Genomic DNA, 16,732 nt, shown 5'->3' with positions numbered 1-16,732 from the left:
AAACATCAGCGGGATCCCACTGGGATTTTTGGTGTGGGATTTCCTTTGGGATTTCACTGTGGAATATCACATACCAAGAATCCCATCAGGATCCCAATGGAAGCCTAAAATGAGATCCCAATGGGATCACAAACCAAAAATCCCATCAGGATCCCATTGGCAGCCTAAAGAGGGATCCCCGTGAGTGGGATCACAAACCAAAAATCCTATCATGATCCCACTGGGAAAAAGTGGCTGCAAGTGGTTGTAAGTGGCCTAAAGTGGGATCCAGGCTGGATTCCTACAGAAATTTGCAGTTGGGAACCAGGTAACATATAAATAAAAATACAATTAACTGCTCATCATCAAAAGTTATAGCCACACACTAAAGACGCTCAGCTGGTGCATCAAATTAACTCAACGTTTTACTTCCATTTTATCCTCAATTATCATAAAAGTTTCTTTACAGTTATTTTCATGTAATATCACTTCATTGGCGAGACAGATCCATTTGGCACTTGCCAAAGTTTCAACAATACAACTCATAGCACCTTTCTGTACAACGGACCATCTCTCTGAGGCAACTAGTGGTATTTATACTTTGGTGTGATGACAACCTTCAGATGAACTTCTGTACTTAATTAATCATTTCCCAAACTGTCAAAACGCTAACAAATAAGAATAACTACACATAACATGTGGTCAGAATTATGCCAGTTTCGGTACACAGATCCACCGATAAGAATGAAAAATCTCTTTCTCTGTAGAGACTGGAAATGTCAAGGAAAACAGGTATCATAGGCCCGATTCAGCGGATAGACTTGCACAAGCTCCTATTTGATAAGTTAAACAGGCACACCATCATATAAAGCCCTGAATTGAAATAAATAGACTGGATCAGATGAAACTGTACATGCCACATAAAAAGAATTTGCTGGAATTGTTTTCTTTCCCCAATTTTGACTGGAACCATTATGGCTGAAAAGTCTGAGTACTGTCTTCTGTACTGTTATAGGCCAAGTTAGACAGCCAGAAATTCATTGTCAGTTATCAGGTGAAACAGATAGTTATACACAGTGTAACAGACAAAGTACAATAGATTCCTGTTTTCTCTGATGCCCGGAATTATCTGTCGACCTACAGGATGTTGGGTAACTAGTAAGTTCCTCTGGATTACCCCTGACGAGCGATCAATGGATTTTTATTTGTTCTTATCCCTTCTACAGGTTATCTGTCAATTCAGGCAAATACTTGTTAAAATGTGTAATTTGTTGCATGCTTAATGTCGATAAAATTACCAAAACGTATGAAATGAGGGGGGAAAATCATAATTTTATGATTACCACATACTTAATAGGTGATAATTTAACCAATGGTCAAAAGATAACCATTGGTCAAAGGATACCCAATGGTCAAAGGATAAAGCCAGAATCGGGGTAGCCAAAGGTCAAAGGATACCCAAAGGTCAAATGATACCAATGGTCAAAGGATAGCCAAAGGTCATTGAGGATACCCAAAGGTCAAAGGATACCCCAAGGTCAAAGGATACCCAAAGTCGGGTAGCCAGTAGCCAAAGGAAACCCAATGGTCAAAGTATATAACTGGTCAAAGGAACCCATTGGTCAAAGTATACAACTGGTCAGAGGAAACCCATTGATCAAAGGACAACCTAAGTTCCAAGGATACCCATTATTTAAAGGGATTAGCCAATGTTCTAAGGAGAGTCATTGGCCAAAGGCTATAAGCCAATAGTCAAACCGAAGTCAACACTCAAAGGACAGCGGATGTCAAACGGAATTTGCAAATGGTCAATATTTCTGATAAGTCTAAAGCCATCATAAATGTATTCCATTATGTTTCTAGTTAACAAGTGATATAGAAGCATAAACATGGTAATTTCTGATAGCTACTGTAAATCACTTAGATTTTACTTTATTTCACGACTTTACCCCCTCAGACAAATTCTTGAATACATGATTTCAGGATGGTCAGGTGGCACAGTGGTAACACACTTGCATTCACCTAGGCGGCTGGGGTTCGATTCCCCGATCGGACGTGAAAAGGTATGGGGTCACCTGCCCGACCATGAGGTTTTCTCCAGGTACTTGGGTTTCCTCCCACAGTAAGACCCCTCGCACGCTTCCCTCCGGGCCAACAAGTGTGTCTAATATAAGCTGATATAGCTCGTTTTGCAATTGTTGTAAAATAAATAATGTTTATATTTTTACATTTTACATGATTTCACGAACACTAATCTAAAAATGACTTAAATTTGTGAATGATGAGCTATTAGAGTCATGGTCACTGCAAGACTCCTAGATCGATAACAGATAGCTTGGTCAACATCCAGATGTGTCAAATAATCACAAGGGATTTAGTTCACAAATGACTCTCTGAGCGTATTAACGAGAAAATAAATCCCACGCAAAATATAAGTGATTTACAGAAGATCATCAGTGGAAAAGACACCAACTCATGTAGGAGTGTTATGACCAGCAAAACGTCAATGTGTCTGGAGAATATTGGAGACTGATGTATTGGGCAGAGGCTCCTGTCACTAACAGACATGGGAGAAAGCCAAGGAATTCTAACGGAAATCTTGAAGATTCACACCTTAACGGTCCCCCGGTCCTCTCATTCAGGTCAATATCACCATGACTGTGTGACTTGGATCTAAGGATTCCTCACAGGTTTTCCCACTGCTTTTGACTTTATTATTCACTGTTAAGGCAGTAGAATGAGGGTGATACATTTTGTATGTGTCCAGAAGAATTGCTGTGGGACATTGGGTCAGTACAATCTGTGATCTGTCTGCTCTTGGTGTGTGGAGGAAAGTGTTCTGGGTCCTGATAAGGAGTGCCATAAGGCCTTCCCGTCCAGTATACATACAATCTATAAAGTACACTTCATTTTTCGATAAATAATCAATAATGTACATTTAATTCCTTAATAAACGTCAAAACAAGATAAAAAGACTAGTGTCATGTAATTCTTGTCTGCAGGGATCATTCTTTAGACAGTTATGCTGGATTTTCATCAAAGTTTTTTTTTCATATTTAATCATCAAGTGTTATTGAAATCACAATGAATCTTGGGAAAGACCAAAAATTTGGAATTCTAATCTTTATAAGATTTCCTTCCAAAGCAAATTCCACTTTCTTTATTTAGTATTGAGTTATCTCCCTTAAATCACATCAGATTCTGAATCCTGGTCAAGGCACCAATTTCTCTGAAAAGACAGTTTCAAACTCAGGACCTTCTTAATGAAGACTAGAAACATTTAAATCAGTGTACCAGCTTTAAAATTTCATTATCAACAAAAACTTGTTTCTTACCCAATTGCTAAGCTTTTCAAAAAGATAATCTATCTATCATCAACAAAATTGCTAATAAAAGAAACACATCAGTTTGAAATGGAACAAAACTGAGATTTCAGTACCAAAACAAATTGTGGATTTATGAATTTTAAAACTGTGTGCTCCAGATAAGGTTATGTATAACTTCATTTCATGACAATTATATCAGAACAATCAGGAAAATCTTAAACTTGACAACTTGACTGGGGTGAACAATCAGAAAAGGCTGAAATAAACTTCCATAAATGTTCACTATCTGGAACAGATATCATTTTATTCATATAAAGGCTTTAAAAAGTATTCTTGTTTTTTTTTTTTTTTTAGTCTTAATCTTGTTTTGTTTTTGTTTTCATTTTTTGAACATCAAAACTACCTTTTTACTAAATTCCAGACTAAATATAAAGGTCCACTGAAGAGAATTGAAATGTAAGCGATATATGTACATATGTTAACGGAATAGACCTTATAGTATACCTACAGGAACTACATAGAAATGGCTGAAAGGCCATGAATTTTACAGAGACAGCTGTGAACAATACACAATAGCTATAAAGTTTCTTCAACCTGGGATCCATAGCATTTTAATGTCTAATCTTCCAACATCTGACATTTGAATCTTTTTTACTGAGCATGTACTAGGTTTTTTATTTAAACTTACTACCTGACTCGCTTCTGAAAGTTTATGTAATGAAGTAAATAATCGGGACATATGTGTATCTCCATGGACAATTGTAAAATTAGCCAAAAAAAAAAAAATGCCAAATGCACATCTTAAATTTTTTATACTGATGTGTAAAACTGTCAATCAAAGTTAGTTAAAAGAGATTATTTACAACAATGAAGCATTACAGACTTTGCTATGGCATGAGAAAAGGGAAATGTTTTTCAGTCAAAATATTGATATTTTAGAGCTCAAGTCAGTACAAAAAAAACGTCCTTTCACGAATACTCATTAAAACATAAGTGTAGTTTTCATCTCTTGTGAGATTTATGAAACTCTTCACATATTTTGTTAAAATTAAAAACAAAAAAAACAAAAAAAACAAAAAAGCAGAATATGATTTGTCAAACAATTTTTTGTTGTTAACAGAAACCATTTTTATCAACTCCCCAAGCCCCTTTCAACACTTCCTAAAAATCTTAGCCTGAAATAATTGATGTTACAACATTTAAATTTAGCCCTATTATAAATCAGCAGAATCCCCACACCTCAAGACTTCAACTCTCACCTATAATTTAATACAAACTTTCAAACTATTTTGATGTTTGTTAATTTGCCCCATTAATTGTTCAGATTCCACACCTTAAATTACTTTAAATAAAAAAAACACACAATTAAATTCTTAAAAAAATATTTTGCATTTAATTTAATGACAACATGGTACTTGAAGCATGCTATCATGTGATTTATATGTCTCAGGGATGTACTGTAAGGGACTGTTAGCCTAGATAATGATGTTTTAAGTGACAGTTAAATGTGCTAGTAGTTGACACAATACCTTCAGTGTCAATGATCCACAATCCAGAACTTCACATCAAATGCTGCTATTGTTTTAAAAATGGTTTTTCTTACTGTCAAAGTAGGGAAGAAACATCAATAACTTTGTCTTTAAATGTCAAATACTCACTAATGAAGTGGTTGCTCTCTCAAAAGTAGTTTGACTGATAATAAATATTTTGATTGCAGACATATTCCAATTGGTTGAAAATATTTTTTTTTATATCAGAAAGATTCTGATTGTCAAATATTTAGGTATCAGAAAAGGATTCTGATTGGTTTGAAAATATTTAGGTTTATCAGAAGGATTTTGATTGGTTTAAAAACAATTGTTATCAGAAGGATTCAGATTGGTTAAAAATTGTTATCAGAAGGATTCTGGCCAATTAAAAATATTTAAGTTATCAGAAGGATTCTGATTGGTTTAAAAAATATTTATCAGAAGGATTCTGATTGGTTAAAAAAATAGTAATCAGAAGGACTCTGATTGGTTGAAAGATTTTAACTATGAGACAGATTCTGAAAAGTTTGAAATATCTCAGCTATCAGAAGGATTGTAATTGGTTTGAAATATATTGGATATAACAAGGTTTTAATTGTTTCAAAATGTTTGTATTATAAGGTTTTTATAGTTGTTACGATATTTAAGTGAGAATGAACTGAAGGCTCCCCCTCCTTGACTTCTTCATGAGGCGATAATAAACTGCAGATGCCTATGTAAGTGGACATATATATTCTGTTGAAACAAAACAGTGGGTTGCTAAAGTACTAGTGTACATACAGTTCGGGATTCTTTGAAAAGTTTTGATTTTTGCATTTTATCTATCCTACCTGCCTTACCTGTATTCACTTTTCTTGGGGATGCTTCGAGTCACAGAACAAGTGAAGCATTCCGTAGCTATGAAATCTTCAGCATCAGTACACTATAGTAGCAATATACTTCCAGACAGTGCCTCCTGCTAAAAATAGCTCTCAATCTACATACAATGCTTTTGGGTGTCAGTTTGTGTTAGACACTAAGAAAATCAGCACGGACTGACACAAGTATACAGTCGACAAACCTGTTAGCTTAACACTGTACCTGATAGACACCTCACAGCTCCGGAACAAGTCCGTCTTTCTCATTAGAGATATTTACATTTCTTACTGAATTATTTCAAATTCCATGGACAAAAGTATTAAACAAATTTAAGAATTCATAATCTCCGAAAATTTCAAGAAATACAGAACTTGACTTGTTTTTGTTAAGCTCATTAAGTGATGCTCACTTATTGTTTGTTTACAGATACAGATATATTTAGACAGCCTACCCACACTAACTGTTACACACAGACTTCACATATTTTACTCTACAAGACAGCAACACATTTACATAACATAAAATAAACATCTTGAAGTAATTTTCTGTTTTCTTATACATTTCTTCTGTTTTGTAATACATTTTCGTCTAAATGAAAACAGACCACTTGTGTGTCTGTAGTTCGACTGGAGAAGGATTCTACAAGTTATGATAATTATGACTGAAAATTACTGGTTAAATTGTGTACCGCATATTTTCTCCTTGTTGTAGCTACAGAAATATAAAATAGAAAAGAAGAATTCTTCATCTTCACACTAATCCTTTCTTTGAGCAATCATTTCTCACTAAATGCAAAGAACAAAAGCTACATATAATATGCTGCATCTGAAAGTCATATTAAGAGTGCACTGTAAATGTCTTCTTTTTGTATTCATTTAAAATACAAGATTAATATAATTCTTGTGACTATCTTGTTAATATACCATTAGTTCTTTTAAACTTTCTTATGTGTCATTGCTCAATGTGTACTTTTCAAATGTGTCATCAGTTATTGTGAACTTTTCCAATGTGTCATCACTTACTGAGTACTTTTCCAATGTGTTATCAGTTATTAAGTACTTTTCCAATGTGTCATCAGTTTTTGTGTACTTTTTCAATGTGTAATACTAAGTCATTTGAGAATTTGTCCAATGTGTCATCAGTTTTTGTGTACTTTTCTAATGTGTCATCAGTTCTAGTGTTCCTTCCCAATGTGTCATCAGTTATTGTGTACTTTCCAATATGTCATCTGTTATTGTGTACTTTTCCAATGTGTGATAAGTTTTTGTGTACTTTTCCAATGTGTCATCAGTTATTGTTTACTTTTCCAATGTGTAATAAGTTTTGATGTACCTTTCCAATGTGTCATTAGTTATTGTGTACCTTTCCCATGTGTCATCAGTTCTTGTATACCTTTCTAATGTGTCAACAGTTATTGTGTTTCTTCCAATGTGTCAATCAGTTTCCGTGTACCTTTCCAATGTGTAAACAGTTATTGTATACCTTTCCAATGTGTCATTAGTTCTAGCAAACCTTCAACTATGTCATCAGTTCTTGTGTACCATTCAAATGACCAAAGTTTTCTCACTTTGGAACTCTTTTGGAAAAGAAGAATTCTGGTCATGATAAAGTTTGTATAGCCTTAAGGTAAAATATATTCAAATGCTACAAAAAAATGAGTAAGGAATCTTTAAAAAGCTGACTGAAAGCAAGATTTTAATTAACAACATATCCTAAGAGTAATTAACTCTATGAGAGAAATTGTTAATTACATTATATAATTAATGAGCACAATGCATATAACAACACAAGTATTGTGTGGGAATAGGTACAAGTCATCGATGTGGATCAGGAAAACAGTTTCTCAGATGTATTATGTATAACAGAGAGAAAACAGACACAACTGTAATGATGTTATACTGCTCACCAGAAGAACACTGTGCCTAGCTGTTGTTTATTGCATGTATATATCAATTATCAAATCAGAAACTATTAAATGCTTTGTTTTCATACTTGGACTCTTTCAAACAAATAATCAAGATGATTATATCTTTGGTAATAGATAAGACTGATTTTGTATAACTATTCAAAACATTCAAAGAAAAAGTTTATATGAGTTGTAGATATGAATAATTAAACTCTTACAAAAAACAATCAAATTTGTGCAAGGACCCGACCACGACTCAAACTGAGGACCTCAGAACCTCAGGATGCTCCAACTATCTGAGCCACCTAGCCTTCAGCATTCAGGCCCAGTCCAGCCCTGCTACATAATCTTAGAAGGACCTTCCAACTATCTGAGCCACCTAGCCTTCAGCATTCAGGCCCAGTCCAGCCCTGCTACATAATCTTAGAAGGACCTTTCCAACTATCTGAGCCACCTAGCCTTCAGCATTCAGGCCCAGTCCAGCCCTGCTACATAATCTTAGAAGGACTTTCCAACTATCTGAGCCACCTAGCCTTCAGCATTCAGGCCCAGTCCAGCCCTGCTACATAATCTTAGAAGGACCTTCCAACTATCTGAGCCACCTAGCCTTCAGCATTCAGGCCCAGTCCAGCCCTGCTACATAATCTTAGAAGGACCTTCCAACTATCTGAGCTACCTAGCCTTCAGCATTCAGGCCCAGTCCAGCCCTGCTACATACTCTTAGAAGGACCTTCCAACTATCTGAGCCACCTAGCCTTCAGCATTCAGGCCCAGTCCAGCCCTGCTACATAATCTTAGAAGGACCTTCCAACTATCTGAGCCACCTAGCCTTCAGCATTCAGGCCCAGTCCAGCCCTGCTACATAATCTTAGAAGGACCTTCCAACTATCTGAGCCACCTAGCCTTCAGCATTCAGGCCCAGTCCAGCCCTGCTACATACTCTTAGAAGGACCTTCCAACTATCTGAGCCACCTAGCCTTCAGCATTCAGGCCCAGTCCAGCCCTGCTACATAATCTTAGAAGGACCTTCCAACTATCTGAGCCACCTAGCCTTCAGCATTCAGGCCCAGTCCAGCCCTGCTACATAATCTTAGAAGGACATTCCAACTATCTGAGCCACCTAGCATTCAGCATTCAGGCCCAGTCCAGCCCTGCTACATAATCTTAGAAGGACCTTCCAACTATCTGAGCCACCTAGCCTTCAGCATTCAGCCCTGACCAGTCCTGCTACATAATCTTAGAAGGACCTTCCAACTATCTGAGCCACCTAGCCTTCAGCATTCAGGCCCAGTCCAGCCCTGCTACATAACCATAGAGGGAATCTCCAGCTATCTGAGCCACTTAGCCTTCGGCATTCAGCCCTGACCAGTCCTGCTACATAATCTTAGAAGGACCTTCCAACTATCTGAGCCAACTAGTTCTTCAGCACTCAGGCCCAGTCCCGCCCTGCTCGCAACCTTAGAAGGATTTTCCAACTATCTAAGCCACCTTAGTCTTCAGCCGAGTCAGCATATAATAGTATATGCTATATAATGAATCACATAGCAAGTTGAACTCTTACAAGCGTAAGTATTAAGTCAATAAATGTAGTAGTTTTATTAACCTATTAAAGAAGTAGAATTGTTGAAGTGCGATAATTCTGGTCGAAACTGTGATTGAATGTAGGTCTTCAAACAGAATCTAGTCATCCAAAAGGATTCTTTGTAAAACTCTAGTCAAATGAACTTTGTCAAGCTTTATCGAGGGAAAACATACTTCAGTTTTGAGATTCAAAAGAGTTGCTTTAAGAGAAAAAATGTACAGCACTCTTTAATAATGAATGCTAAAATGCCACCTGGAGTAATAGTACCACATAAAACTCACAGAAAAGCACCCCTCCTACTCACTAGAATGCATAAAATCACAAAAACTACCTGTCAATGTAACGTCTGTACTAGAACTACCCACTGGTGCCATGTAAATTGCTGAAATTACAAGCTGTTGTGTACGGAACTAAATCTGTTTCTGTAAATTTTAGAGAATATAACCATGTGAGAATTGGAACAGTTGAACTGAGATGATGAATCGATTTCACAACAATGTAATTGAACAGCTCTGTAAAAAAAGGTTGTTTTTTCTGTATAGCTATGGAATTCGAACAGTTTGCAGAAAATTTGGATTGTATCATTCAAGGCTGGAAATGCTCTGCTTAAAATTTTATCAGTTTTCTTGTGAATTTGAAGAGTTCCCCGAAGAATTCAATTGCTGTGCTTTGATTGGATAATGAAAATCATGATTACATAAATGTTTGACACAGAGCTGTAATGTTTGTTATCAGAGTTGACATGCAAAGCTTTAACATAACCTTGATCAGCATAGCAGCAAGAGGCTTGTCTTTACCTTCTAACTGAAGGCTGCAGTGTGAAATGAATACATATTATGATGTAACACAATTAAAGTGTGAGAGGAACAAGCCAATGATATATATCTGCACAACACAACAGGGAATAATGTGCAAAAGCCATTTTAAAAGTATTCTGATCAATCTTTGAGAACTTATAGGAACCGAGACATATTCCTTAAAGCTAAATCTCATACATTTCATGGTGCTTGGCATTCAACTTGAACTGACGACTGCAGACTTATTCCAACAGTCCAGCTTTGTCTTAAGATGAGAACAGTCAATAGGGTGAGAAACAATCAATCGTTAGTTCCGCATTAATTTACCTGGGGCAAAGAGAAAGGGATGATAGAACAGTGGGGGTGGGGATTGGAAAGGTCAGAGGTTAGGGGAGGTGGGGTTAGATAGATACTGTTTTTATGATAAGACCAGCTGCTGAAGTTATTCACATTTTTTTCTTTTTTTTCCCCTAGAAGAAAGTAGTTTCTATAAATCTTACTTACTCTGCAAGCTAGATGCAACGGATAAATTTTAAACTTCCATTTGGTAAGAAAAAACAATTCACCAAATGCAGTATATCTTCTAACTATATATACTTTGGAAGTGAAGTCGACAGTTTATGTGTCCAACGAACAATGATACATCTAATCATACTACATATACTCAAAAAATCTAACTTTCCCAATATTCAACTGCAGTTATTTTTACCAGATCAACACCCCTATTGATTGAAGGTTTTGGAAGCCCCACCTAGCATTTCCACCAGCTTGTTTCATCACCAAGAATTCTACCTGATTTTCCAGAACAAAAACCTGCAATGTGTGTCATGCGTTTGATTCAAAGGAATTCTGCCCTCAGGCAAAGAAATACCAAATGTTGATAAAAGTTTAAGATTAATGCTAAAAACAGCAGGAAAATCTTTCAAATACTTCACTGATTCACATGTTTTTGATTACTTCCTTTGCATGATAGCCATTATGTGTGCTGTAGATGAAAATGTTATCATCACTATGTGTCGACTTTCACTGGCAAGGGGAGGTAACTCTTTGGTGATCAGCCAACAGGTACGAAAAACACTTGTCATGTGATTCAAGGTCCTAAAGTAAACCATATTGAACCAGCACATGTAAAATAAGTCTCACTTATCAAAATGGCAATGAAATAACTCAAAACATTCTGAGTTTTATGTACTTAGTTTTAATTTTTGAATAATAATACTACCATTTTTAAAAATCAGACCTTGTACAGTATTTTCAAGAATTGAAATTGTTATTGTTGAGGAAAGAATGGAAGTAGCAAGTATAGGTACCTAAGAAAATAAATCCTAAGAAAAAGTTCAGTCATTTCATCATTTCTACAGAAAATATGATATTTGTGCTTGATATACATCATGTTAAACTGTAGAAGTTTTGAACCACTGACCAGAACAGCATGTAATCAAAATGTCTAAAATTTGTCATTATGTGGTGATAGGGTTTGTGATAAAGCATCTGACAGTAAAACAACCTGAATTTTCTGTTTTAAATATTCTTTGAAAGCTGATTGAATATTACATGTATGATGATTTGGTAATATCTTGATCGGAGGTGTCTCTGCATTATAATTTTATGGTAAAGTCCTGTAACTCATTTGTACCATTTCTAGAGTAATGATGAAAAAAAATTGTTGTTGTTGTTGTTGTTGTTGTTTCCTTTGAAAATGTCAAACAACAAATAATTATCTTTAGCAGTCCTAATACAACATGTCCTGATTTAGTAAAAGACATTTAGTTTTAAAACATCAAATGTTATAGAAAGTTTTATATCCAAAATCAACAAAATCATTTTGATGATAATATCCAATACAAACACTGTAAGTAAAAAAAACTTAAAAAACAAAATTTTTTAAAAATGATATAAAGACTATCCAATTTAATGAAGTGACACCCACACAAAATGCTTAATATCTTTGTACAATAATATGTACATCACTTCAAAAGGTTTGTTCAATATAGCAATCAATTCAATACACTATAAAATAACCGTATAGCTGAACACTAAAAAGTCTACACAACCATCAAAGGTTACCGTACCTACCGAGTACCATTAAATTCATTTTTGCTGTTATTCCAAAAAAAAAAAAAAAAAAATGAAACTGAAAAAAATCAAATTGAAAAAATTGTGTTACCCCTGTGTATAACATAAATCATATCTAATTTCAATAGATATCAACGAAGACATATCAACTTTGGTAACAACATTATTTTCATCTATAAAGGGCCCATAGCTCTACAGCAATTGTAGAACATAAATCCATATCTTCAGATGTTACAGGCGTGACCATTAAATAATTTCAAGGCAAAAGGAAATCCACGGAGAAAGATATAGTTTTCTGATAAGATTTCGGTCCTGGTATCACGACGTTGTGGAGGAGATAAAAGTCAATTTTGCAGAATTGCTCCGTGATTCCCACTTATCTACATATCATCTTTTATAGATTTACCAACACATCTGATATGTAACTATTAGTTAAGCTAAAACAGAAGCGAGGCTATAATCACTATTTCTATATATATGTCATATTTGATGTAATAAGAGTGCCTACTCAAATCAGAACACCTTCAGGGATTTCAAAAATACAAGGGAAATACTCCTCCTGAAATTCTGGAATTATGATTGTATAGCAATATCGTTATAATTATTAATTTATTCTAATTTTTTAATTTTTTTTTATTTATTCAAATATTCATTTATTTATTTACTTATTTATTTTGATCTATTTATTTATTTATTTATTTGTTTATTATTTACTCTTTTTATTGTTCACAAATTAGTATCAAGTCCTGCTAGGCAATTCATCTTGTGGAGCCGTAAAACAGTTTGCTACCACAAGTTTATAAGTTTCTCGTCAAAAATCTATATAGAATTTCAATTTTTTACCTTCACCATGTGTAACAGAGAGAACGATAAATTAGATTTTTTCAATGGCCCCGCTAGGGATCCGACCCAGGACCTCTGTCTTACTAGTCTTACACTCAATTCTAGCCGAGTGTTACACTTCGGCACGTTATTTACCAGCTGGGTAACATTATACATTAAATGTTTAATCTCTTAGCTTACAGTAACTGATATTTAAAGCAATGAAGATGACCTTCCTCAATCTAATATCTAAATTGCGATTAAATTTTCATTCCGCAACAACAAAAAATTGTGATAATAAATTGGATGCAATCATTTAAGATTGAAATTGAATTAATTCACAGCACGAAACATGTGGGCAACATCAATGAGCGTCATATAATCAAGGCTGTAAGAGTTACCTCCCATTAATCATGTTTCAGATTATTCCTAAAATCCTTCATATGGACACCAGCTCTTGCGCAGTTCAACTCATGCTACCTTTTAGTTAGTACAGACAGATAACAAATCTATCTAAAATAAAACTTTGGCATCTTTTCAAGTGAAGGCTGAAGATACTTGAGTTTGAATTGATGAATTAAGTATCAACATCATTAAATTTTACTCCTATAAGAATACTGTACTTAAAAGCCATGCTGTACATACCGTAATTCCTTCCTGGCCTCAGGGTGACCCTTTGATTTGAGAAATTCTAATAATGTTGATGAAACCTTTGGTAAAGTGGACAGTGGTTAGGTTGTTCACAATTGCTGTGTCACCGCTGACAAGGCCAGGAGGTACAAGTATGACACAACATAGGTGTGATTTACCTATATATGACACAACATAGGTGTGATTTACCTATGTAAGTACAAACTCACACAGCAGACAGCTAAGTAGAGCTACACCACACTATATTAATAAGATTTTACAAAAAAATATTCAGACACTCATAGAGTTATTTAATATCATATATCTTTCTTGTATACAGAATTACTTTAGAGAAAAAAAAAAATATATATATATAACAATTAAGAAGCAGTTTTTATCCTCACCACCTGCCCACAAAAATAAAGTACATGCTGTATTACACATAAAATTCCTTTTTTAATTCTCATAACTTTTAAAATGGATTTTATATTTAATTATCCTTTACTTTACAATATGAAACAAAAAGAAGAAAAAATTGTCATCAACCAGAATTCTTCCCTCAGAATGGAGGTTAAGGGGAAATAACTCCAACAGCACAACTGGCATATACACAGCAAATGCTATTTCTCTCAATGTGTTAACCTTCAGAAAAAATTAAGCTATGACGATATTGATGACAATAGCTGAGAAAAATGGAGGACCATTGTTTAAGGTGTAGCTTATTTTCTAACTGTAACTTAATATTGGATTATAGAATTGCAGTTCCCCTGGAAACAGGAACATAAGTGCACTGTCACACAATAATATGTAAAACAAATTAGTTTCATACATTGAAAAACAACAAATATAACTGTTATTTATTTAATATTTTTCATCTTGTATTCACCAACATAACACTTCGAAAAGATAAATAAAAGGAATATAATATGTGATAAACTTAATCAGTTTGTAAAATTTTAACAAATATCATGACCTACTGTTTATAATTTTGGTATCTCGGACTTCTTCGTGACATGATTATCAAGAAGTTTGTAGCTTTCATTATCACCTAATAATGTCACAATATTATATCTATAGTTCCTTCTGATTTATTCCACAAAGATAACAAATCTTTGATTATCTACTTAAAAGTTGAGAGGCAAGTTCTTGCTACCTAGCTTAGACAAAACTGGTGATATAGGTGGTTATTTCCCTTGGACAGTATTTCTCACCCACGACAAAGTAACATGTAAAGTTACGCCATACCTCCTGATTCTCCTGTACAAGACAACAGTAAATTGTATCTCACTCATACAGACACACTTTTTGAGAAGTCTCCTTCCCTGTAAGGAGTATAGTTAAATTGTTATCTCCCTTGTATAAAGAAATTATCTGAGTAGTCTCCCCTTCACAGGTCACAGTATATAGGCAAAATTGAGTTGTCTCCCCTCTATAATAATTGGGCCGTTTTCATTTTTGCGGTCCAAACAGAGAGGACCATTTGGACCGGTGTTGTTCGTTTATGAAATAAAGACGGACCTGATAATTTTATATTGTTTTCCAACGAGCCTTGACAAAGACTCCCAAGGCCTGTAATGACATTTGAAATATTATATTTAAAAACTGACGAACCGGTTTGTCCTCATAAACGACAGGCATCAGTGGGGTCCAGTAACATCTATCCATAGGCTGGGTGAAAGAATTTTTTTATATTCCTATGCAGTTATACCGATCAACATAAGATTTCCCCAAACAACAACTACATGTTGTTAACAGCAACATCTCAGAATCATACAACTTATAGGTTAAGTTCTCTTGAGAGTTGAATTAAGCAAGTGGATTTGGTTTGTTTTTATTTAACGTCCTATTAACAGCCAGGGTGGGTCATTTAAGGACGTGCCAGGTTTTGCAACTGGAGGGGCAGCAAGAAATTAAACATAACTTATATCCATCACTAGAGGAGCAACTGCTCCATTAAATCTTCATTTTAACTTTCTAGACTATGGTTTCTTGCCACTTGGATAATTGGACACGGAAGCTAGAGTTACTCCTAGGTTATCTTGCCCCCGGCCTGTCTGTTTAACCAGATATCATTAGATTCTCCAATAATGGCTTAGAATCTCCGCCCCTGCTCTTCTATCTCTTGTTTACACAACAAAGTAGGGCAGTCCAATCTAAACAAATCTTAATGTGTAAATTTTTCATCCATTTTTATCTAAATTAATTTTCCAGATGGATGATGGCGGTATACACCTGAAGACGCTTGGTTCCATAGCGACCAGTGACAGTGACTCTACACGGGAGTATACCTGAGAGGCCCCCAACCACCTGATTCCCTCCTACCTGTTGATTACCAGGTCCACACCTGAGATGTTTTGTAAGTAAACACTCTACTCGCCTGCCTGGCTGAGCCAAGTGCCAGTAGTCTCTGTCAAGGTGTCACATCAAAGTTTCAAATTCACTATGGTAACTTGTATAAATTTCATCCCCGTAGTCAAAAAATCTTTTTTTTTTTTTTTTTTACTACATAGGTTGTATATATATTTCAGGACATGATTTTATCAACCGTACTTCTTAATATATCCTGTATAATGATCTACTGGTCTGCAGAATTCAATATTCTTCAACGGATTGATTAATCAAACTTTACAAAAATCAGAATCAGTATTTTTCTTTAACCTGTACGGACCATCTGTTATATTGACAGTCATCACATATAGCACAACGATAAAAAAGTCCTCAGTAAATATGTATACCATGCATAGTGAATATGCGATATGCCTGTATTCGTAGGCAGTGTTGCGCGAAACTTCATACCCACAAACTAGGTCTGATGAGGACAACCGTGAAATATATTAGCACTGAGAAATCAAACAAGAGTGCAAACATTTCATACGTCAAATTATGAAATAATTTTCGACATAAGAGTGCTGACTCAGTTGCTTTTTACATTTTACATTGAAACTGTGGTGACAAATCAAAACTTTCTCTGCACACCAAGAAAATTCTGGATACATGAATGAGGAATTGATAGTCCAGAAGGTTGTGAAAACACTAGCAAATATTATTGGGAGGTCATTATCTATTGCACTTATTTTTGAAATTTACAAATTTCATGGAGCAATGAACTGCTTCTGTCAGGAATCTTTGTTTTTTATAATCTACAAAGTTCCGATATCTTTATACTGCATCTACAGGGAAGCTGATTCAAAATCATTCCAATCCTTTTTCAATTTTTATAATGTTTC

The 16,732-nt window shown here is 35.0% G+C and overlaps 1 protein-coding gene and 1 long non-coding RNA gene across 2 annotated transcripts in view; one reads left to right on the top strand and one right to left on the bottom strand.

Moving 5' to 3' along the window:
• Positions 1 to 15,940, top strand: part of LOC117343013 — a 46,189-nt gene extending 30,249 nt beyond the window's left edge. The window contains exon 3 of the long non-coding RNA XR_004535945.1: positions 15,717 to 15,940. This is a non-coding gene — a long non-coding RNA (uncharacterized LOC117343013). The remainder of the gene's footprint in view (positions 1 to 15,716) is intronic.
• Positions 1 to 16,732, bottom strand: part of LOC117341830 — a 172,319-nt gene that overhangs the window by 90,909 nt on the left and 64,678 nt on the right. The gene's annotated exons all lie outside the window — the stretch shown is intronic.

This window comes from Pecten maximus, chromosome 14 (assembly GCF_902652985.1).
Source record: "Pecten maximus chromosome 14, xPecMax1.1, whole genome shotgun sequence".
NCBI lineage: Eukaryota > Metazoa > Mollusca > Bivalvia > Pectinida > Pectinidae > Pecten > Pecten maximus.
This window is presented reverse-complemented; position numbering and strand designations above follow the sequence as displayed.